This window comes from Pelobates fuscus, chromosome 10 (assembly GCF_036172605.1).
Source record: "Pelobates fuscus isolate aPelFus1 chromosome 10, aPelFus1.pri, whole genome shotgun sequence".
In the NCBI taxonomy this organism is placed as follows: domain Eukaryota; kingdom Metazoa; phylum Chordata; class Amphibia; order Anura; family Pelobatidae; genus Pelobates; species Pelobates fuscus.
Genome location: NC_086326.1, coordinates 94,704,237 through 94,727,145, shown reverse-complemented (window position 1 = coordinate 94,727,145; position 22,909 = coordinate 94,704,237). Strand labels below are relative to the sequence as shown.

The 22,909-nt window shown below is 38.2% G+C and overlaps 1 protein-coding gene across 3 annotated transcripts in view; it reads left to right on the top strand.

Moving 5' to 3' along the window:
- Window positions 1-219: 219 nt before the first annotated feature.
- ZMIZ1 (zinc finger MIZ-type containing 1) overlaps window positions 220-22,909 on the top strand; it is a 224,665-nt gene continuing 201,975 nt past the window's right edge. For all 3 annotated transcript variants that reach the window (XM_063434176.1, XM_063434177.1, XM_063434174.1), the window contains exon 1: window positions 220-399. The gene's annotated coding sequence lies outside the window, so the exon portion shown is untranslated. The remainder of the gene's footprint in view (window positions 400-22,909) is intronic.

Genomic DNA, 22,909 nt, shown 5'->3' with positions numbered 1-22,909 from the left:
CTATTTAAATTATCTATCTTATTTCATGTAAATGGTAAAGGCTGATAAATGAACTGCAAGCATTTTCCATTTCTTGTGCAATCCTTCTCCATGTAAGAGACATGTCTCTCTAGACTCTCCTCCAGTCAGAGAGGAATCTGGAACAGATTTTCCTGCCTACCACCAAGCATGGTAATAGAATAGGCTATGTAATTTGACACTTCAACTTACTGTGCTCTCTGTTAGTTGATTCACTTACTCACCCACTAAGACTGAGCTCCTTTTTTACTGTCTGTGGGCTAAAAAGGGACGGGAAGAGTCAGGAATAAAGGGGGGAGTGCAGTGTAAGTCTGAGATCTACCCAGAAAAGAGGATTTTTGTTCATTTGCCGAGCTCCCAGGGCTGCCTTGCATTCTGCTGGTAAGTTTAATATCTCTTTTATTACACCTCTCGCTCTATATACAGCGTTTGCTTTCTCAATGAGAGAGATTCACACAAACAATGAGGCATGGAATCTTGCTATAGAACGTGTGAAGGATTCTATAAAGACATGCTTTATCGGTGTATCCGGAGGTGAGAATCTAGTACTGTAATGTAATTTCCTATCCAGAGCAGGCTAGGGTTTGTTCCCTGTGTGTTGTGGTGGATTAGAAAGCATGCCTGATATTATTAGTCTGTGTAAGGTCACTGAATTACTGATGGCTCTTGATCCATAATGGTCTGCAATGTAGTATAAGTTAATTTATATATTTATTGTATTTTTTTCCCCTGATGCTTTGGAAAGGCTGCAAATGCACCCAGTGTTCTAAAGAGAATGCAGTGCAGTTAAATGGCAAATGTAAATTGAGTGTAAGCTCTGCAGGCAAAGGGGTTACCCTGCCCCCCCTCCCCCGGTTACACTTGTCTGAATGATGTTGATCTATCATTACACTGTTGACATTACAATAGGCTGCATGTTGGATCAGAACAATTAACCCCTTGCGTACTATGGCAGAGGGAGGGTCTAAGGCCCATTAGCAAGGAAGTGGTTATGTGCTATAATTACAATGTGTGATTTGCTTTCATCTGTTTAAGTAGCTAGAGATCCCCAGGTGCCTAGGGGGTTAACCCAGACTGTAAATATTGGAGATGGAACATTAGCCTTGGTTCTCAGTCTATCTGAATGGTTAAGTGAATGCTGTCTGTGGTTTGATAGATAGAAGGAATTTTTGAATGGGAAGCTATGAAAACATTGAACCCCAAATTTTTTTTATTGTTTTTTTTGTGTGTATATTAATGCCAACAGGAACTTGATTTGGGGGGGAGGGTGGGGGGGTTGGTAAAGGGAATCCCATCTGATTTAGTTGCTTGGAAAAAAAAAATCTAATTTAAACACTCAAGGAATCTGTATGTGTTATTTCCTTTAAAAAAAATTAAAATAAATATGTATATTGGCTGTTGCCTGAGTTAATGGAACAATATGACTCAGGGTGGAAGTAGAGAGGATTCCAAAAGTTGGAGTTAAAGAGTGAGGACAACGATTTGGTTTTGTAGTCCTAACTTTTGGTTTACATACTAAGCTGGTGGTTAAACTGGTGTGATATGGGAAACACTACCTTGTTGATGTGTACACCCATGTGCCTGAATTTGGTTAACCCTGTCTGCCCTGGTAACCCATACCCTCAAGACACTGAGGCCAAGAATTCATTTATTCTGTTTTCTCTCCCCCACCCCCCCTTTCGAGCCAACCCCCCATGTGTTTTATAGCCTTTTCAATGGATTGGTGGTTTCACTGTTTGTTGCCTGCAGAATTCTGAACAATGTTTTGTCTCATGCTGTGTTCCAATGACTGACCATGTGCAAGATAAATTATTTATAGGGTTGAGATACAGTGGAAACCCTTTTTTTAACTCTCCAAACATTGAGAGAGTTTGTGCATCTCATCTTGCTTCTTCACAACATATAAAACATGTCTATAGGTTGCTCAATTGCTTGGCTACCAAGAGGGTCAGTGTCATTGTAATAAATGCAATCATGTCCTTTTTCAGGCTATACAAATTAGTACTTGCCACTGTTAAATCTTGTGTCTTATTTTTTTTGTTTGTTTTTTTCTTTTTTATGAGGTTTTAAACTTGCAACATACACAGTTGAATGTAGGATTGGTTTGTATTTACACAAATCAGTACAATGCAGGGACTGTGTTAGTGTTTTGAAAACAAAGCACATGCTCACTCACTGTTAAATCTGAAAACAAACTTGTTGAGAGTGTTCTGAGCTAGGTATGATGGATTGTAAGATAATATTGCATTACTGTCTTGATGGTTGTAGTGTATAATTTTTGAGCTTCAGTTCATATTATGCTTAATGGCTATGTAGTGCCAAAGCAATTGCAATTCTCTGCCTGGTTCAGCAGATCTCGGTGTAGCTGGGGTTCTGACTGATTTTTCAAAGACGTGATATGAGAAAGGAGGATTTAACTTGGCAGCCTTAACAAATGCTCTTTCAGAGGTTTCCAAAGAGATGGTATGTGAATGATGAACGAGAATAACTTGGGGCATTTTTCTTTCTATTTTTTTTCTGGGGTGTTACCTAGGTAAGGGTTCTGATACGGACACATACAATACTACTGCCAAAATGAACCGCCATGTCCCCCCAAAGTAGAAGGTTCATATTGTATTTTCTAGCGATGGGGGTTCCTCTGTTTCCAAAGAGATGGTATGTGAACGGGAATCACTAAGGGTATTTTTCTATCTGTGTGTGTGTGTATATATATATATATATATATATATACAATTATTTCTGGGTTGCTAACTATGCAAAGATCCTAATATTAATATTGACATCTTCAATACTACTGCCCCGGCTGCTAAGTCCCCCAAATGCAGATGTTTAGAAGTTTAGAATATTTTCCAGAATTGAGTTTTATTCTCAGAGATGAACCTAAAAGTGAAAATGTACACACCCCCTCCAGGACTGTGAACAGACCCTTAATTCCAATAGTTTAATTGTGCACATTGTAAGAAGCGTGGTCATACAGTTTTGGAAAGTTGTCATTGTCTAGGCTGCTTTTGTGTTGTAATGTTAAAATATCTGCAGTACACTATGCAGAAAATGATTTATTGACTTAAAATATCATGGGGGGGCTGGATGACAAATGAAGATTAGTAGCTCCCCCCCCCCTCCCGTATCTTGACACCATCCAGAATTTAGCACCATTTACTGGGATGATGGAGGAGTCAATGATTACAATTAAGCTCTCTCTATTAGACTTCAGTGACTTGTTTGTAAAGAAGTGAGCAGGGTTGACATACATGGTTGCTACCCCCTTTGGGGTGAGAAAGGAGGAGGGGCATTTGAATTTTTATTGTGGCATCAATCTTCTCTGGCAAGGGGGAAGGGTCTGGAGTTAGTCTGGACTGATTCAGGTTTGTGAATGACAGAAGATTTTTGTTGACTCCCCCCCCCCCCCCCCCTCCTCTTTCTTTCACCCTTCTCTCTTGTATTCAAGACTAGGATGTTGAAACACCAGCATTCAGACAAAAGACACATTGAGCAGCAAAGTCTGCAACAGAGCACGTGTGACTTTTTTTTAAGGCTGAATGGGGGCTGAGAGAATTTAGTAATGACTTTTACTTGTGTGTTGCTTAGGCAGAGGCAAAGCAAACACTTTTCCCTCATTTTTACAATCCACATTTAGCTATTGAGATGCCTTCTGTCTCTTACCTGCTGTACATATGAACGTTCAAAAATCTGAACCCCCAAAGGGTGCTTGCATTTTCTTTGGGCCCTAGATGTCATTAAAACCTGAGATACAATACTTCTGTACCCCATCTACTGTAACTGCAGTATAGAAAAGCTGACATGTTTTCCTCTCCTTGTGGCATGCAGGGTTACAGCAAATTTACAGCATGTTACTATTATTGCAGATAATGTCGTTTTAAAGCACTCAAGGCTGGAAGTAACCCTTTATTTTTAAATTAACGGTATTGATAATGCTTTAAAATGTATGCTAAGTCACCTTTATTAATTTCCTATATTTTCTGCAAATACCCAGGCTTTGCAGTATCTGCAGTGAGTTCTCTTTACACCAGTTACTCAGCCAGTAATGATGCTTGAACTTTCTGTAGCACTGCTGATCTAGTCCAACATACAGTGCTTTAAGGGTTTCTGGGAGTTGTAGTTCTAAATCTGCAGAAAGTGAACAGCTGAAGGACAACTCCCAAGAACCTTACTCTTATGGAACATGGTGGTCTTATAGAACATAATTAATGTTAAAAAATTAGATGAATAAAACAAACAAAACAAAAAAAACACACAAAACATAAAACCCAAACACACAGCAACATTAACTGTAACCTAATCTACACATTGTACCAAATATTTGAGGGTGTCTGCTGTGTCCCTTTAAGAAAATGTATCTAGGTTTGTCGTGTTCACATGGTGTGTGTCATCATGTTTGTTTAATGAGAGCTCTAATTATATGGTGTCGCTCACTATTGCTATTATAGAATGAATGATCTTAATGAAGATGTAAATGCAAGAGTAGGATCCCCTTCCTTGAGGTTCCACTATTTTCTGTTGCATGAGATATATTTGTTTTTAGTTTAGTTGTTCAATACATGTTTAGTTGCTATATATTGATTATGAATTTAAGCTCTAGTTATTTTCTTGCTTTTTTAAATCTGAATCCTCACCATCCTCTCTTCGTATATTTTCTCTTTTGTGCTATGCTACTGTGTATGTTGGAACGCACATTCTTTAAAGGGGTTTGTGTTCCCTAGAAATTGTTTGTTTGGCTTTCTGTCTGCATTCAACAGTTTGTTCAGGACACAGAGTTGGCTGAGAAGTTGGTTAGTGAAAGGTATTTTACTGGTCAGTTCTGGCCTGATCAAGTTTGTAACATACACATCTATCCTTTCCCCCTCCCAAGTTGTCTTTTGGTATGTACAAGAATTACATTGATACACATTTATTGGCAGAGAAAAATCCAAACTGAAATACAGTACACAACTTGGGTTTAGAAGCAGAGATTCAACACTTCAATTTAGCTACTGGAAATCATTTGACTTGTGAGTGCTTGTGTCAAAATAATTAAGTATTTTTTTTATTAGCAGATAAGTAAGCAGAGAAACTTTGGATATTCCCATCAGCCAGTGTTAAAGGGTAACACTTTGCATGTCAATATTTTGCACCCCAGTGTCTGCTAAGGGCTTTTATGCTGTCATAGAGAATACCCATGAGTCTTTTGCTAACCTCTGTGATTATAACCCAAATTGACTGTTTGAGTCTGTGTTTGGCTGTTGTCTGTGTGCAGTGACGTGCTTCTCCTCTGTGTATAGAGTCTAATGTCTGTAAGTCGAGGAAGAAAATTATATCAAGAGATTGCACGAATTTACATTCCCTCTAGCATTGCTGTTCCATAACCATGTTATCAAATCTACAGCTGCAAACCTGGTTCTCTAAACACCAAAATAACACACACAGAAGTCAAAGTATTTGTAAATAACACAAACATCTTATTGTTATTGTATATAGCCTATGTTAGACTTTCTCCATAAATGACTATATATATATATATATATATATATATATATATAAATATATATAAATAAAACTATATTTCTGGGTTATTATTCAATAAAGTGTAAATTTCTGTGATGCAGGAAGACTGGTTTAAACCCAGCGAAGGCATGTGTGTATGTATATGGTTAAGAGTATCTGCTTTTCCTCGTTTGGCTTGGTTTAAGGTTGAGTATATAAACCCCTTTTGTCATTTAGATTTGCAGACCTTTTTCAATAGATGGTGGAATAAAGAAACACGTGATTATCAAGCAGGCTACCTTCACCATGAAAGCCCTTGAGAACCACGAACAACCTGCAAGCCTTTTGCAGGCATCAATGCCCCAGGCTATGGGTCTTATACTAATGCCCACCACACACACACCCTTTTTCTATTATAAATCCAACCCCCCCCCAGCCCTTCCCCTTTTCTTAATATCGTCACCGGAGCCTGTCTGACTTTCATCCCATAGTTCTGTCTGAGCACGTTCATTATACTGAACCTATGATGTCAGAAGTGGTCAAGGGTTAAAGCGCAGTAGCATAAATATCTGGTGCAAATAATGGTTAAATACAATTTTTTTATATACTTACATTTGTTGACTGCAGGTGACTTTGTAATCCAGAAATATATATATATGTTAATGATTTAACATGCTGTGTAACTCTCTGCGCTATGTCGTTGTCATGTGTGGTGCTGCTTATGTGTGTTAACACAGTGGAATATTTTATAGTTCCTATTTTCTTTGTAAAAATAATTTGCGCTGGTCCTGTGCGTCCAATTTGTCTGGTTACAATTACGTGTCTGGTAGTCCACCCATTGTACAGCGCTGCGGAATTTGTTGGCGCTTTATAAATAGTAGTAATAATCAATCAATTATCAAATAATCCATTTTTTTGTTTCTTTTCATGCAGTTAAATTGCATGTGGCTATAGAAGTAAAGTGGTGTAGTTTTAGGTTATTGAACGTGTGAATGTAAAGCACATTTTATATGGTTACTGCTTATTTAAAAAAAAAAAAAAACATTTTTATGAATAAGTCAGCATCATTTTCCAAGTACAAGGCTCCTCTATGATGCCTAGAAAACTTTGATTCTTTTCCTAGCTGCAGTGATTGAACAAGGTGTCTCTTAATTTAATACTGTGGCTTAAGCAAGACATTTGAGGTTGGAGGGAGGAATCTGTGTAATTTTACTGTTGCAATACATATCATGTACAGACTTCTACGGATAAGGGAGCTATTGTAAAATAAATAAATAAATGAAATGACTCCGCTACATAGTTTATTATCCCACGCCCAGCCTGGTTTGTCTTGGGAGGCTTGTTGGTCAGTTAAGCCCAAAGAAGTAGCAGCCAATAAACCTTGCTCCCCCTCCCCTGATCCTGTGGTGTTTTTCCCTGGGGGAAATATCTGAAATCTGACCCAGTAACCAGCTGTCTGTTGTGTGGCTAAAAATCAGGTCTCTTTCCGCTTCTCTTTAGAAAGAAAATCCCGTGCTGCCAAGTCTATCCACCCATTGTATCTGTGTGGATACCAGAAACATTTACTTTCCACCCTGTTGAATGTGTGCCTGGTTTAACCTTTTGAGTGCCAGGGTGGTGGCAAGGGTTTCCTCCCTTGGCAAACTCCTTGGCAAGCTTCCTAAAGTAAATCGTACGTGGTCGCATATTTAACCTTTACATTTATTTCAGGAAATGAAAGAGTTACTGCCTCATTCTGGTTGTAATTTTTCTTTTTTTTATGGGGTGATGAGGGATATGTTATATTTTTATGGATTATTGTTTTTGTTTTGTTTTTTTGTTGTTGGGGGAGTTGCATACTTTTACCAAATTGTTAAACACCGGGTACTCTCCATTGTGGCCCTGTTTGTACACAGGTAAATATCTGTTGGTAGGTAACCGCTGTCAAAACAAGATGGCGATTTGACGTGCCATGTACCGTGCACTGATTTTACAGTTTCCCTTCCCACTTGAGAAGGATGAAGACCTTGTCACCTGATCTTTTAACATATTTTATAAACGTAAAATTGCCCTGGCAGTGAATGGATGCATTGCATGTTCAACAAATTGTTGTTCTTATTTGTTTTGGGGCAGGGAATGGTCCCTGGTACTGGGGGGAAAGAGGAATACAGCCTTCTGTATTGTTCTTTTTCCTGACAGGAAGCAGAATCACATTTTGTAACCTTTCGTGTCTGTCAGCCAAGAGAATTTTTTTTGTGTGGCCTTCAATTCAACTTGCGCACACACAAGTGTGGCTGCTCTTGGAACAAGTTGTGCAGAAGTTAAAAGGGACATAATTTTTCATGGTTTCATATAACCAACTGCACATTGTCTTTTTTCACAAATATATTTGTTTTTGTTTTAAGTTCATTTAGCAATTTCTCAAAAGTCTAAACCACATTTGTTTAAACCTCCTATTCCAAATAATGTTTTCTAATAATTAAATATACAATTCCTAATATAAAACAGGAGGCAAAAAATGAAATATTTGATTTTAATTTTGTATTTGGGGCAGTGGGAAAAATATTAATTATTGTGGCAGAATAATGAAAATGAACACACACACACAAACACACAAACGTAATCCAGTGTAATTTAAATGTCTATTTTGCCTTTTGAAAGAGAACTATATAAACCATTGTGTTGCCTGTTTAAGGATGAATGTGGTTCTGTTTTAAAAGGGAGTTGATATTAACCTGTAGATGCAGTAGTGTCTGTGAACTGTGGAATTTATTAATTGTTTACACAGTAGACTTATTCATGAATTCATGCCTTACCTGCATCCCCCCCCCCCCCCCCCCCTCTACATACTGTACGTTAGTCTGCGTGTTAGTCTGCTTGCTCCTTCGTGTGTTTTGCTTCTGTGTGTTATCTTGCTCTCATACAATAGGCCTTGGTTAATGTTTAATGATCAGGTAACTAATTCTCTGCCAGACAGCGGTACTGCAAGGTTAAATTAGTTGGACAGACCAGTGGAAAGTGGAGGTTGGGGCAGAGAGCCACCCAATTGGTTTTCTGTACTTGAGCTTATATAATAGTTGGCAGTCTCAGACTATTCTGTACTTCTGCTTTCTAGGGGAAGGAAGAGAAAATACACTATTCTTATTCAGTCTTCAGTATTCAAATCTCCATGAAACTTTTTATTTGTATTTTTTATCATGGTTGTACAGCTGGTAAAGTAATGCGTTCCATCAGAAAGACACAAAGAAATTGGGTAGCACACATCATATAAGATGCATTATTATTTCGCCTCACTTATCGTCTAATACGTGGATTATTGCATGGTGTTGTTTTATAAACCAGCTATGTGGAAGTTTGCTATTTGATGCATGCACGTTTCAGAATGCAGAGCAGTGATTGTGGTACAAAGAAAGCACTGGTATCCCCTCCCCAAGTGAAAGTAGTCAGATCATATGCTAATGGCAGTGTAGGGTTGAGCACAGGAGAGCTACTGGATTCTTCCGGCTCTCCATTTAAGCTGAAACTGATGCCTATAGGACCCCAGGTAATAAGTCAAACGATCTGACTACTTACATTGGTGGTGCGGGCAATATAACTCTTAGAATGCACTGTAGTGGTTATGGTGTCTGGGAGTGGAGACTTCAACCTGTACATTTTCAATACTGTCCCAATTTTTTTTTTTGTATTTCTGCTACATCTCTACATGTATGTGTGTGACATGCATTCACTATAGCAGTTGCCGAGGGTGTCTGCCCAAGATTTAACTGTTTAAATTTAGTTCTTGGTGACATTTATATAATGAAAACAAAATTGTGTAATAAGCTGTGCTTTTTAAACAAAATGCTTACTTTCAAATACTTTCTTTAGTGGGGACATTTTGGCTTCTTAAAGACTCATGGCTGTATTCCATATCAAAGAAAAACCAATGTCAACTTTTCTAGACACAAGCTGCTGTATCATACTGAGATTGCACCTTTAAAGTATGGCATGCATGTTCTACCTTTATATGTGTAATATTAAACATAATTCTTACATATCATATGGAAGGTAGGTCTGCTTAATTTGTGTCTTGTTTTCCCCGGGGAGATTCCCCCCCACCCAAAAAAAAAAACCTTCTAAGGAATGCCACCTTTTTGGCGTTGTTGAATAGCTAACTAGTTTGCATATTTAATATTTCATAAAGTGTACTATTTATTATATAAACTGATTTAAACTATTAAACTCTTGTGTTTCCTAGTGCAAAAAAATCTGCATCTTGATAGGAGCACAGGTCTAAATCTATCTATCTATCTATCTATCTATTTTATATATGAAATACTACTTTCCAGTTACCAACGTTTACAAATGATCGTCTTTTTAAATAAAGAACAACCTAGAGCCAGGCAGCCATGTTTACTAGAATAACATTGGTGCAAAACGTAGAATGTTTTACAATATTTTCAGTAGAACTCTGACATCCTACAAAATAGCAATAGTATATGTGGAACTGCACTCACTCCCACAAATCTGAGCCAGGGTGCTTGTTGAGCCGGAATCAAAAAACAGATTTCCAAACATTAGTAAAATAATAGGGGTCCAGGCACTTGATAAAGACCTTTTGGGGTTGAAACGTTGCTGTTGTGGTTCTCAATAAAGTGCTTGTCTTGAACCAAGGAATGCCTGGACCCCTATTATTTTATTACCCTACAAAATATGTCCTCTTGCTTACATTTCGCTAGAAGGTTTTTCCGTTAACACTTTAATCAGTCCTTGCTCTGCCAAACCCATGGCTGGCCTTATCCCCATGATGACTTTCTCGTTGTGTGGCACATGGGTATGTGGTCTTTATCTAGCCCGGCAACTTCTCTCTGTCTCACATGTGTTCTTTCTGCTCCCAGATAATGAGTTGCAGTCTGTCTGCAAAGAACGGTATGGGATAATAAGTCAGAATTGAAAGACAAGGTAAAGTTATAATGAGATGGGAGTAGCTTTCAGAATGTGATGTTTAAATAAAAAATGAACATTTATTTGGTGTTTGGAAATACAAACCTTTCCTGCTGAACAGGTCTTGTGTACCAAAATCATAAATACTGTCGTTCCAATTGGATACCTGGCAGGTACAGGAGTCTGCATATGTGGTTCTTTAGAAATCATATGTTTGTAATGTATATTCACAGCAGGGTACAGACCCAATTGCAAAGTAATACTTTAATACCAAGGGATCACCCCAAAGTCAGTCTTTTCTACACCAATGTTCCTCCATGCTTTAGTTTAAAGGAACACTTCAAACACCATAACCACTACAGTCCGATGTATTGGTTATGGTGCCAGAAGGGCCCTTGCTGCGTAAGTAGTCACACGCTTTTTAAGGACTGTTTGGCAATTTGCCATGTGTCTGCCAGGCACCTGTTACCACCTACCCTGGAACCAGAAACATCTGCTTGGAGTTACCTTTAGCTTGACTGAGCTAAGCCCTGCTATGGTTGAAAGCATCAGCTATGTTGCCGTGCTTAGCTCAGTGCAGAGCTTCTCACTGCAGAGGAGGCATCAGCGGGTGCCTGGTGGACCCTACATAAGTTGTCAAACATTCTCAAATGGCTTGACTGCTTACCCTGGGAGGGTGCCAGGACATTCCTGAATGATACGTAGAGTTAGATTAAAGGGATACTATATGCATCAAAGCTTTAGCTTAATGAAGCAGTTCTTATGCAGTCACAACTTCCCTGACTGTGACTTACACAGCCTGCATGGAAAAAGGTGTTTTCATTTTCAATCAGATGTTAACTCTTTTTAGAAGTTTTTATTTTCTGCTCTGTAAATCAAACTTTACTTAGACACAGTAGGATCCAGGAGGCTATTAGAGCAGGAGATAAGAAATTATAGATTAAACCGACTGTGCAATACAAGAACCTAGAATAGGCCGTGCAAGTTACATGTAGGAAGGTGTAACTAGGACTGTATAAACAAAGTGATTTAACTACGGAATTGCAAAGAGCCGAGTAGTGAGACTGATCTATACACCAAAACGGCTTTATTAGGGCTTAAGTTGTTTTAATGCCTATTGCTTGCCTTGGAGAGAATTGAGCAAAGAGAGAGGTTTGTTATTTTGGAAGTTCTGATGATGTTGAACAGTACATTGAATCATTTTATGTTTCTAGATAAGTAGAAAAGCACAAAGGCCCAGGAAACCAAAATAAAAAAAAAAATAAAAAAATCACATTACTTCTGCCAACCTTTTAAGCCTTATCCACACTATCAGCCCTTCCCTTTTTTGACTTGATGCCGAAACAAGAAGTTGATACAAGTTTTCTTCAGCAAAAAGAGGAGATGAAATTAGAAAATCACTTAAGGTCCTAGGTGTTGTGTTGTAGTACATTCTATGATAACCTGTTTTTTTCTACGTGTGTGGTTCATCATACAGCTCATACATCCTATCGGCTACCCTGTTTGGTAGTAAACCGTGCTTGTAAAAAATAGCTATGACGATTTTATAAGCTTTCCATGGCAGGAATCTGTCTATACTTTAACCCCTTAAGGACCAAACTTCTGGAATAAAAGGGAATCATGACATGTCACACATGTCCTGTGTCCTTAAGGGGTTAATGTGTGTAGACCTACTGAACATACGGCAGGGTGACTGTTTCCTGGGTTTAATTTTACAGAATACAGTGCTAGTATGTTATCATTTAGTTATCCTTGGTTGGGAAATATTGGTGGGACATATACAGCGCAATACACTAATACTACATTGCTTGCAGCTAGTTGGCTCCTCCTCCTTGCCTTTTGCGCAACTTTATCCCTGAGGTTGCTGTCAATCACTGGTTCATTTTAAAGTATTAAGCACTGTATAAATAAAATTATATCAATTAATATGTCCTTACTTTGTTTATTGCTTTGAGATGAGGGTCTTTTCACAGGAATTACTCTGTATACAACAAGCATGTCAAATTCAAAGGCTAACATGGGCCAAATAAACCAGGTTTAAGTTTATGTGGGCTGCAAATAAACAAAAAACTTCAGTTTTCATAGAACCGTAGTTTTATTTTGAAAAGTACAGAATTTAAAGGACCACTATAGTGCCAGGAAAACATACTCGTTTTCCTGGCACTATAGTGCCCTGAGGGTGCCCCCACCCTCATGGCCCCCCTCTCGCCGGGCTCTAGGGGGAGGAAGGGGTTAAACGTACCTCTTTCTCTAGCGCCGGGTGGGGAGCTCTCCTCCTCTCCTCCACTTCAGCGGAATGCGCATGCGCGACAAGAGCCGCGTGCGCATTCAGCCAGTCTCATAGGCAAGCATTTCCAATGCTTTCCTATGGACGCTGACATCTTCTCACAGTGAGAAGCACGCAAGCCCTCTAGCGGCTGTCAATGAGACAGCCACTAGAGGCTGGCTTAACCCTAATATAAACATAGCAGTTTCTCTGAAACTGCTATGTTTATAAAAAAAAAAGGGTTAACCCTAGCTGCACCAGGCATCCAGACCACTTCATTAAGCTGAAGTATTATTATGGCTGTGTATGAGGATTGTCTCTGGGGTGACTGTGACAGGATGAGTGAAGGAGTAACTGTGGCATGGTGAGTGTGACAGGGTGAGGGAATGAATGAGACATGGTTGGGGGGTGAGTGTGGCAGAATGAGGGAGGGCAACTGTGACATGACTGGAGGAGGGAGTGTTACAGGATTAGGGGGTTAATGTGACAGGGTGAATGTAGTATGGAGAGAGCCACCTCTAACCTGGGCCGCAAAAATATTAATTGAGGGCCGCAAGTTTGACATACTTGGTAAACAAGAATCATTTTCACTCTGATGCATTTTGTATTGGACCTGTTGGATTTTAGATAATGGGGCAGAGTAAGAACATATGTTTTTACTTTTGTTTATTATTATATAATCTCGATATGATCTGTGCATTGATGATTCACACCCAGATGTCACCAGTAAAAGTCAAGCAGTAATTGTGACAGTTTATTATTAAAGGGACACTATAGTCACCTGAACAACTTTAGCTTAATAAAGCAGTTTTGGTGTATAGAACATGCCCCTGCAGCCTCACTGCTCAATCCTCTGCCATTTAGGAGTTAAATCCCTTTGTTTATGAATCCTAGTCACACCTCCCTCCATGTGACTTGCACAGCCTTCCATAAACACTTCTTGTAAAGAGAGCCCTATTTAGGCTTTCTTTATTGCAAGTTCTGTTTAATTAAGATTTTCTTATCCCCTGCTATGTTAATAGCTTGCTAGACCCTGCAAGAGCTTCCTGTATGTGATTAACGTTCAATTTAGAGATTGAGATACAATTATTTAAGGTAAATTACATCTGTTTGAAAGTGAAACCAGTTTTTTTTTTCATGCAGGCTCTGTCAATCATAGTCAGGGGAGGTGTGGCTAGGGCTGCATAAACAGAAACAAAGGGATTTAACTCCTAAATGACAGTGAATTGAGCAGTAAAATTGCAGTATTATTTATATATATTTCACTTTAGAAATTGATGTTTTATTACATCCTGATCAGGTGTTTTCTAGGTTAGCGTTTGACAAACAGTTGTCACACATCCTAGGTTAAGAAACTCTGGTGCTCGAAATCTTATTCTAGATTCCTCTCATCTGTGAGAGGAACAGGTGAGTTGGGAAGGGTGGACCGCTCTATCCAAATTTGACTCCCTGAACGATTGTTGCAAATGCCTACTTGCGTCAGGGTCTAACTACATAGACCACAAATCTCCTCTCTCAACACGTTGCTATGTTGCATATCCAAATATATTTGTAATGTTTTACATAATATCACTAAATATATTCATATTTACATTTCCCCAGCTTTGTTTACATTTCAAGCAGTTAAAATGAAAAACGAAAAAAAAAAAAATACAACAACAAAATACTAGCACATGTTTGTGGTATTATTTTCAGGCAAGTCACTACAGAGTAACAAACAGAGTATTGTGTAATATAAACTGTGGGAGGGAAGAGGCCACATGAGGCCTGCCCTGTATCACTCATTGATGGCAAACAACTGGCCAAGCATTGTGGGTTTTAGTCCTAATTTAAATAATTTAAGTGTCAAAGGGAGCTTGAATTAACCATAACCTTTTCACTTTCATTTATGCATACAATTGGTAACCCTTTAAACACCAGTGGAAAGGATATCTTGAATTCTCAGTGCTTATTGTATTTTTATATTTAAATATTCTCCCACTACCAAACTTTACATTATATAACTGGCGGCAAATACAGAGAAGAAATAAAACTCATTCAGGCATCCCTGTAAACACATTAACCCGAAGAGTGATGCTTATTTATTTATTTATTATTATTTTTCTTCCAATTTTAGATTTTTATGCTATCTCTGTGACTGTCTGTACGTGTGTTTTCTCTCCCCCCCCCCCCCCCTCCTATTTTGATTGTTTATACCTACAAATATGTTGATCCTTTGACATTTGCAGCTATTTGAGATTGCCCAGCTTTTTTGATCAACCATCCTGGCTTTAAAGACAGTAACATATAATCCTATAGCTTATGTGTACATTAGAACTTCTTCTTTTACACTAAACCTCTTCCTGAACAGAGGACAGGGGTAAAGCAGCAATGACACTGAGCATGTGTTTTACAATGTTGTCGAAGATCAGTAACAAAACAAATTGTGCTAGACCTCTCTGTGATTTTATTTTAATGCAGTCACAGCTGCAGAGCTTCTGAAAGTGCATCACTGTTGTGGAAGGTGAGCGAGGGCTTAAGAGGAATGTGTGCTCAGCATCCATAGATCACTAACAAGGTGAATGTTATCAGAAATGGCAGAGTCCATATATATTCCACAGCCTCTCCTCGCTGCTGCCTTATTTGTATGACCCGCAGAGCCTCACGTTACCGGCAGAATGAAGAGGCCGCGATTGGCTGGAGTCAATGGTATTGCAGCTGCAACGATAAATTCTCTTCCTCGCACCAACCACACAGGCACTATGAGATGCTATTATTGTGCTGATTCCCTCCTGTACAGCTGGCCTTGACTGGGTTTTGCTGCTCGCTAAATATAATATAAATACAGCCAACCCGCTTCCAGACCTGGAATGATATTTGGGATGGGAAGGTCTGCATCATACATCTTTAGATGATCCGGTCTTTCACTAGTCCATCATTTTTAATAAACATCTGTTTTGGATTGCGCTTAACCCTTTTATGATCGCCTCTGAAAAATTCAATGAATTATAACTCCATACTCTGATTTACAGAACCATCCCCAATTTGCCCCAAACTGACAAAGTACACCCCAGCTCTTTAACTTTTCTGTTATCACAACCTTACTGTCCCTTTATTAGACATATTCTTTGGTTGCCCCATTATTTCTAAGGCACTCTGTTACATGGACATTGATTCTCTGCAGCTCTCATTATTTTCAGATACTCCTTCTTCAAACTCATCTCTTTAAAAAGGTTTTTTTTTGCCTCTGGCACTAGACTGTATCTTACCTGCCCTCTTCTCCTTTAGAAAGTAAATTTGCAGGTCTCTTAAATTTTACTGTGTTGATTTATTCCTGAATGTCAAAGTTTTTGCAGAATCTTTGGCTGCTGTACCATAATGAATTTTAGTAAGAAAAATCTTCAAAAAGTCTTCAACCTTGTGCACACATGTATAACAATTCTGGTTTACCCAAACATAGTGTGATTAAAGAAGTGGTATCAGGGAAGTGGTCTGGGTGCTGTGTGCCCCTTGTGTTAACAATGCAGCTGAAACCATAGTCGTTCTGCAAGAAGCGACATTGCAAGGGAGAAAAGTTAAATAAAATGAATACCTTTTTTTTTTTTTTAACCCTGGCAGTGCTATCCATGTAACCTAAGCAGTGACTAGGACACTATAGTGGTAGGGATACATCGATAGGATATAATTAATCTACCTTTCTAGAGCTAGGCATTACATACATTTTTAACATACTTTTTTGTTTTTGTATGGAAAAATAAAGCATACTATATGGAATGTTTATATCGAATTACCCAGAGTAGCAAGATGTTTTATACTAAATACCCAATAATGGCTGTAATTAATGTGAACATGTTCATGTCTAGGCTTGAATCAAGGTCAATTTTGCTGATATCCCCACACTCAGAACACACACCCTTTGCTTTCACTGAACCATTTCATTTCCTCCTTGTATCTGTTTTGTTTATCTTGAACATAGTGACTCCTCAATTATGCATCACTCATCGGAGATAACCTGCAAAATATTCATAATTGTTGTATTTGTAGGTAGGGCTGTCACCCCATAGCCGTTTCTTGTTATAAATATCTTATGGCCAATTGCAGCTTATTCTTTAAGACCGTGTCTATAAAGCACATTTTATATGATGCAAGAAAAATAGTATTCTAAAAGAGTATGGGGGAGTAAATAGGGAAAATAAGTTAACATACAGGCATATAGGGATATATGCAATAACTAGTAGAGCTCACAAATTATTTAGAGTTTTTTCTAGTGCCCCTGTAAAAAATTGGTGCTGTACAAACTGTGATATGGCTAAGCAGATGTGCTGGTAGATAATACACTTAACATACCTGCCAACAGTCCTGAATCTAGTGGGACAGTCCCTGTTTGTTACCTGGGCAGTAGCAGTTGAATAAACAAAAGGTATAGAATGAGAAATCTTTGTCATTTCAAAGATAAAGGCAGCTTGATTATACTAAAATGATGGAACGCTTAAACTGTGACTTGACAAGAATTGGGCATTTTATTTATTTTCACAAATAAACTAATTGCTAAAGAGCTGTCTGTGCTCTTTTTCCCCCCCAGGCCACGAGGAATTTAGATATATTGCACCGTGGAAACTAATGAGCCTATCAAACAACTGGTTTGACCTGTTTTCACATAGGGATAAAGACCTCTAATTTTGTGTTTTTAATGTCGCTACAGTTTTTTTCTTTTTTTTTAGGGGGGGAGGGGGGGAAGGTTTGGTTCACAAAATTGTTAAATATGAAAGTTATCAAAAAAAATGTGTGCAAAAGATATTCCTACATTTTTATAGAGTCACAATTTTATATATAACAAACCTACATAAAAAAATGTAATGAAGCCACCTTCATTGTCAAACTATACAAGACTACTGTAAAATCAACCACCAAAAACATGGCTACCCGGATCCCTGTACGCGACCAAATGGTTTGCGCATGCAAACATGTGAGGAGAAATTCGACAACTAGGCACCATGTGTCATTTCCATGGCAACCTTCTGTAGTCTTGTAAACATCCAATATCTATACAAATACATCAAAATGTATCTTGGAAAGATGCATCTATAAAAAAAAAATGCGAAGAATATAAAGCTATATATAAAAAAAAAACACCAAGGAGTGTTGGTGTAAGTTTCATATTGGGTTAGGACACCACTTAATGTCTAAGACATGTAGTGGGTCAGCCACATGGCTTCCGCATCAGGCCTCCATTACCTTACTGAAATCACATGAATGTGGTCCTCCCCTCTTTATTTTCAGAGTATTGCTGATTGTTGACTTGTTATATAAACAGCAATGTTATTTTTACCCAATTTTATCTCTTATTAAACAAACCAGTTGAAACAAATTCTAGTCTAGCTTAAAAAAGTATCTGCATTACCCCCTTCAGTTCACATTGCATATAAAGGTTTGTCAGCTGCTAACTTTTATTTGAGCAGTTAGTATGTTGTCGCTCATCACTCAAATCTACTGACAAAACTAGTGTTAAACACATTCCCGAAAAAGTAAAGAGATATCCACATCCGTGATCCAAAGCATCGTCACGTGTTCATTGAAGAAGAGGGAAAAAAAAAACTTGCTCAACAGCAAGAACATAAGATACATTTAATCACTAAGCTTTAATCCGTAATATTTCTTCATTTTAAATGGCACCGTTGTAATTTACTCCTAATTTATTAGTCAAATCATGTAGTCTTTTCTGAGAGCAGCTCGTTTTCAATGTGACCTCCGGAGAGAGGTCCATCGAGCAGATTTTAAAGTGATATTCTTTAATACATATAGCTGACTACAAACACTGAAATCGTGTGTTCCTCTTTCTGCGTCTTCCAGTTGATGTGTCTCGGATCAGTTGTTGCTAGCAGTCCTCAAAATCAAACTTGCAGTCCGTTTATTTTTCTGTGCCAGTTGGGTGCTTCTCAAAGTAAAAAGCATCAATCGTGTTAGTTGTCCTCATGCTGGCATGATGACTCAACATGAAGACCTTTGATTTTTGAAACTCTTGATGAGGAAGCACATCAAGTGGCTATCAGTCAAACAGCCACTAGAGGTGTGGTTTCTGACAAGTGTAAACATTATCATTTTTTACAGCCATTTTTTACTTTCTCTATGTAAAAAACAAAAAAATGTTCATTAAGATGAAGTGGTTTTAATGTTGCGAGTGTCCCTTTCAATTTCTTCTTTGATTTCAAGTGCTGCAATAGGTAAATAATGTAATCTCAGGAGAGAAGGAGGTGTCTAACAATAAAGATTGACTTTCCAAAACGAATGTAACTCCTGACACAAGAACAATTGTCACACGAAATAGAGTATTGATTTCCTGTGACCAGTTAGCAGAGGAATGAACACTGCAGTGAGTGTAATTATGCACTGATCAGGGAGGGGTTTACAAGATGCTCCAGTGATGTTTGTGTATTACTTGCTTCATCCAGATTAATTAGGTAACTTGGCTGCCAGATGTGCATGCCGGCTTGCCATGCACTCTGAGTTTTGTGCAAGCCAAGATCAAAGAAACACAAGACTAAAGAAAATGTTTCTTCAAACTTCTGATAATTAAATTTTTTTGCCATATATTTTGAACAGTACTTTGCTGGCAAGTAAGGGGTTAATAAGTGCATTGAAATGAGAAATGTGATGGATTTTGACACCTCTCTATAATTAGAAACCCGTTTCTTCATTTGAGTGACGTGATTGGCATGTTATTTTTCCCTGAAAGAATTTGGATAATGAGTCAATAAAAAATAAATAAACATAAAGTAAGGACATTTGAAGCAGGTCCCTGGAAGAAATTGTATTAAAGGTTGCATTATGGTGTATTATTGGTGTGGCACTGGCAGATCACCATTGTGATTCTATTTTTTTAGTCAAATATTTCACAAACTGTTTACTTTTAAAATATGTGTGGATCTTCATAGTCATTGAACATCTGTACCGGCTTAGGTATCACTATTCCTTAAAGGGGCACTCTAATGTCAAAATGAAAACAATACAAAATATTATTTCGTAGATACACCACAAGTGAAAACATTAATTCATTTAATTTTGCATTTTTCATGTATCTTTACAGGCTTGCAGACGCTGCAGATCTCTTGTCTGCATCCTTTGCAAACCCTCCCCTTTTTCCCTGCCTAGATTTTCTGTGGCTGTCCTGTCACAGACTTCCAATGTGGCTCAATGAGTAGTCTTTGCTAGGCAGGTGTTTTAAGCAAGCAGTTGCCTGCCTCTTGAGGTTAGCTCCACTGAGCTAAACAACCAGGAAGTAACAGGGCTATCTGACCGAAAGGGAGGTGTAACAAGGTTAATTTATAAAGCTGCCAATTTCTATTGAAATCTGCACTTTTTGTAAAATTGGAAAAAAAGATGCTCTCTTCACACTTAAAGTGCCTAGTGCTTTAGATGTTAAAGTGTTAATTTAAAATAGAGCTTTCGGTAAGCCTTAAAGGGGTGATTCACAAATCTAAATGTACTAGTTTTGTTGCACCACATCTGCCAGAGTGGATACTTAACACCATTCAGGACCCAAAGCTAGTCTTTGTGGTCATTATAATCTGGTATAAACATGTATAAAAGCATATATTTTTAGATTTGGCAGCTCCATGAAGTTATGCAGCCCTTATTTAGGTAGGTAGTTCTGTTTTGAAATAAAAAAAACTAAACTTTTGTTACAATGATTGTCGTGGGTCCTTAAGAGGTTTAGAGTACCTGAATTCTATGCATACCTACCAAAAAACATCAGTCAACCTGGTGACTTGCTAACATTTTATCCCTTAAATATTAAGAATTATATTGTTGTGTGTGAGTGTGTTTTATTTTATTTTTTTGTAAGCTGCTGCATGCCGAACGGCTACTTAGTGACTTGGCATTGTGTACAGCCATAGTTTCACAACTACTGATGACAGTCATATGCAGTGAAACAATGATACGTTTTTTTGTTTGTTTTTTTCTTTAGTCATATTTATTGATGATTTTTTGTATGTTTTAGTATTTGTTATTATTTTAGTGATAGCAGACAGAAATGTGGAGTTGAGTACTTGTAACCATTTTGAAAGCCTAGAGAATTCTACCTTTGCAAGTAAGTGTAAAAAGAAACTCTTCCGTTCTCATCCACCCTTGTTTACAGACACAAAAATATCTTAATCCGCAAGTGAATTAGAATAATGCCAGAAACTACCAAAGGTTGTGTGACTCAGCTCGTGTCTTTTCTGAGATTTAAAGAAGGAAGTAAACCTGCTCTCCCTGATGTATCATCTTGATTTATTATCCAGTGATAGTAGATCTTCCAATACAGTGACCCCGTGTGCCTGAGCCAACTATTGGGAGGTTTTACTTGATTTAATAGAATGAACAATAGACACTACTTCATATCATTTTTCTTTTTTCTTTTTCCATGTAAGTGTAAGGATGTGAATGTGTAAAACATTGCAAAATCAAAAAACTTATTTTACTTTGTTGACTAGTAGTCCGTAACTAAAGTTGTGTAAAATCAGGTCTGCTGAAAAACAAAGCTGCCTCTTCGCAATATATTTTGTATACTGTCTTTACTTGCCACAAAACACTATTGGAATCTTTTTTTTTTAGTGGGTAGCTTGGTTTAGTGGTTCCCTATGGAAATTATCTTGGCCATCAAGTGAGTGGGCCTGGCTCCTTAATTGTGTGATCATTAGTACATGTTAAATGGTTACTACAACCCTTTGGAGGGGGACCTATTCTGTGTATGTCATTTAGGGCGCTATGAATCAGGCACCCCCTCCATATAACGTGCAAATAAAGAGGTTTTACTTACGTGGAATCCAGTGCAGGGTAAAGCTGCTGGCACAAACTTGCACACCCTCTGCCGACATCACAGGGGCCTGGTGCTGTCCAATCAAATGCTTCTCATAGAGAAGCCTGTGATTGGACCATTTTTCTGTCTCAGAGCGCATTTGTGCACCATTCAAGCCGGCAAGGGGAGAGAGTGTTTCAAAATAAATATATCTATGCCTGCAATGAAGGGAGGCGAAAGGGAGGGTATAGTGACCTTCCCCTTGTAAGCACTCTGCCTACAAGGGACAAGATTATCACGTCTGTCGCCATTGTGTTGTGCGTGCTGACGACATACGCAAAATATATACAGAATTGACATTAGGCAGCCTGGAACAGAGAGTTCTGCCAAGTCATGTGTGCTAGGGGTACAACTAGCCCCGATCACACAATTAAAAATATCTGAGTATGTGTAGTGTTTCAAGCTGAAACACTGCACATTCAGACTCCTTCCACTATGAGCACTTTAAATCACATGGTGGTCAGAGTAACTCTTTAATTAGTAGTTAGCATTGCCAGGTAAATTGGTTCTGCAGGAGAATATACGTTTCATTTAAATGCTATTCTAATGGAGTCATGATATGTTATTTTTGTAATTCTTTATTTTTGTGTGCTAACATAAACATAGCAACTCACTATGCCACAATAGCATTTGCAAGTCGTATAGTATAACAGCATTTCACAGGTATGGCATTTAAATACTAGCACTTTTTTTAGATTAAGAGGTAAACAGGCAATACATAAACGTCGAATGTTTGTACACAGAAGTTAAAGAAAAAGCATATATACAAATCGTGATGGGTAAGAAAATTGGTAAAATAATAGTAAGGGCAGCTATCATGATGCTCAAGTACAGTGTAGGTGGATGAGAGGAGTTATGCCCTGTGGAACATCTGGACTCGGGTAGACAGTTGTGTTGTCAGTGCTAGTGTTGCTGTGCCCTGTCTGGGAGAGTGAGGACGAGGGTAGATGGCATGTCAAGCATGTTACTAAAACAGGCTTAAATGAAGCCGAATGGTCTTTGGTAGTGGAACAACTGCATGAGAAGCTTTGTGTGTTTGTATGTCATAAGCAGGCTGACGTTTAACTGGACTATGACGTCCGGGGTTCAATTGGCTAAGTTAGCAATTTAGTGAGAGATATATACAGTATGCTTGTGAGAAGCGTTGGCCAAGAACGGGATAAACAATAACCAGAGTATAGCGTGTAAGGATTGGGCCTGCAGTGTTAGGTGCATGAGGTACATCTGGCCTCCCAAGCAAGGGGGTAGTGTGAGATGTGTGGTGGCAGGCTGCCCTACCGCTAGGAAAAAAAAAAAGGAGGGTACATAACCACCGCTAGGTATGCAGCGTATATGATATGTTAATTTAGTGTTATTTAAATAAGAATAATTTCACTGTATGTACTCCAGGTTCTTCAATTAATGTTAGTGTTCTATTTATTAAG